General features: G+C 39.3%; 1 protein-coding gene across 1 annotated transcript in view; it reads right to left on the bottom strand.

Moving 5' to 3' along the window:
• Window positions 1-2,881, bottom strand: part of LOC106880410 (regulator of G-protein signaling egl-10) — a 147,022-nt gene that overhangs the window by 142,150 nt on the left and 1,991 nt on the right. The gene's annotated exons all lie outside the window — the stretch shown is intronic.

Below are 2,881 nucleotides of genomic sequence, written 5' to 3' on the forward strand. Positions count from 1 at the left end.
GACAGATGAAATACCTCCAAGCATTTCGCCCGGCATGCTAACATTTCTGTCAGAACGCAGCCTTAACAACAACAACAACAACAATAATAATCCTTTCTATTATAGACACAAGGCCTGAAATTTGGGGGTAGGGGGTTATTTGGTTACACTGACCCTAGTACATGACTGGTATTTCATTTTATTGACCCAACAGGTTTGACCACAGTGGAATTGAACTCACAATGCAAAGAACCATAAGACATGCCAAGAAGCATTTTGTCTGATGTGGTAATGATTCCGCCAGCTCACCACCTGAATAATAATAATAATAATCCTTTCTACTTTAGGCATAAGGGGGAGGGGGGCCAACCAATTAGATCGACCCAGTATGCAACTGGTACTTAATTTATCAACCCTGCAAGGATGAAAGGCAAAGTTGACTGGCGGAATTTGAACTCATAACATAGTGGCAGATAAAATACCGCTAAGTATTTCACCCTGCATGCTAACGCTTCTGCCAGGTCACCACCCTGATGATAATAATAATAATAATAACGATCCTCTCCACTAAAGGCACAAGGCCTGAAATCTGGGGGTAGAGATTAAGTTGATTACATCGACCCCAGTACACAACTAGTAATTATTTTATTAACCCTGAAAGGACGAAGGGCAAAGTCAACCTCAACAGAATTTGAACTCAGAACGTAGAGAGCCAAAATGAACTGCTACTAAGCAGAACACAGTGGTTGATGGTGGTGGTGGTGGTGGTGGGGATAATAGTCTTGGCTGCAGTTGTGGTAGAAGTAGAAGTGGTATTGGCTGTGGTGGTCGTGACAATATTGGCTGTAGTGGTGGTGATGATGATAGAAGTAGTAGTAGTAGTAGTATTGGTTGCAGTTGTGGTAGTAGTAATTGTTGTGGTATGAGTAGCAGTGGCTGTGGTTGTGGTAGTAGTGACAGAGGGAGTAGTGTTGGTTGTAGTAGTTGAAGAGGCAGTGGTCAGAAACCCAGGGAGAATCAATAACGGTGGTGGTGGTGGTGGTGGTTAGTCTTTACCATCTTGAGTTCAAATCCTGGCAAGGTAAAGCTTCTTCCTTTCAGCATTTCACTGTTGTTAAATACAGTACCAGTTATTAATCAAGGGTTGATACATCAGTCCTACAATACAGCTACCTAGTTATGGACATAATTATAACAGAAGAGAGGAGCACAGGATTCCAAATGTGACCATTCCATCTGGTTTGTTTTGTTCAGGCTTAACATATCTTTGTCAACACACACTAGTGACTAAAAAAAAGAAGGAAGAACACATTAGACAATGTAGTCCTAGATACACAGTGATCATTACATAATGTAGTTTCAGATGCACTGCGTCTTAGTGACACATACAATAATGTAGTCCTAGATACAATTGCATCTGGAAAAACGAGAAGGGATGGTCACGGTTGCAACGCTCTAGTATAAGCCAGGTCAGACTCGATCGAGCTGACCAACCCCGACTATCTAGTCTTTTAGTGACATTATCAAATGTGTTCCCTTCCAGGACGAAAGGTGTGGTTTGAGGGAGATTTTAGCTGTTATTTCTAGCAGAGGTTTCAGTGGTCTGACATTTGGTGGTGGTGGTGGTGTTAGGAGTGGTGTGGTTGTCAATATTTGATGCCGTTTGTTTGTTTGCAGCAGCAGTAGTAGTAGTAGTATTGTTTATGCTAGTAATATTGGTAATGATATGAAGAGTTAGGGAATTATTGTTGGAAACGTCGGCTGTATGTATAGCTGTGTGGTAAGTAGCTTGCTTCCCAACCACATGGTTCCGGGTTCAGTCCCACTGCGTGGCACTTCGGGCCCACCAAAGCCTTGTGAGTGGATTTGGTAGACGGAAACTGAAAGAAGCCAGTCGGGCGTGTGTGCTTGTCCCCACCCCACCACCACCGCTCGACAACTAATGTTGGTGTGTTTACATCCCCGTAACTTAGCGGTTCGGCAAAACGAACTCGATAGAATAATACCAGGCTTTACCCCCCCAAAAAAAAAAATAATAAATAATAATAATAACAAATACTGGGATCGATTCATTTGGCTAAAAATTCTTCAAGGCAGTGCCCCAGCATGGCCGCAATTTAATGACTGAAACAAGTAAAAGATCAAAGACGTGTGTGTATGCGTATGTCTATATGTGTATCTGTATGTCTATATGTGTGTGTGTCTGTATGCTCTCGATGTGTTCCCAAATCGCATCACCATTTGCCGTTTCCTCTCAACATGGATACCAGATATCGCGTTATTATTATTATTTTTATTATAAGAGAGAACGGTGGCCTGTATGCCTTTCCTAATGGATCGATATCACAGCTGCCTAGTGTTAAGTATTAGAGAGAAACGAGACCGGACTGGCGGTTGAGTATACCGAGAACAACCGAAGACTTCACATATACATTCACATATGTACATACATACATATATATACACATACATACAAACACGTATATATACATACGTATATATACATACATATACATACAAACACGTATATATACATACATATACATACAAACACGTACATATACATACATATACATACAAACACGTATATATACATACAAACACGTATATATACATACATATACACATACATATATATATACATATACACATACATACACATATATATACACACATACATATACACACACACACATATATACATACATTTATATACACAGACATGCATATGCACATACATACAAATATATATTTATATATACACACACATACTCATATACATCTATGTACACATACTCATATATACATATATATACACACATTCACACATCTATTTATACGTGTGTAAATAGGTATATATATATATATATATATATATATACACACGAGTATTTGTGTATGT

Source organism: Octopus bimaculoides, chromosome 2, assembly GCF_001194135.2.
Source record: "Octopus bimaculoides isolate UCB-OBI-ISO-001 chromosome 2, ASM119413v2, whole genome shotgun sequence".
In the NCBI taxonomy this organism is placed as follows: domain Eukaryota; kingdom Metazoa; phylum Mollusca; class Cephalopoda; order Octopoda; family Octopodidae; genus Octopus; species Octopus bimaculoides.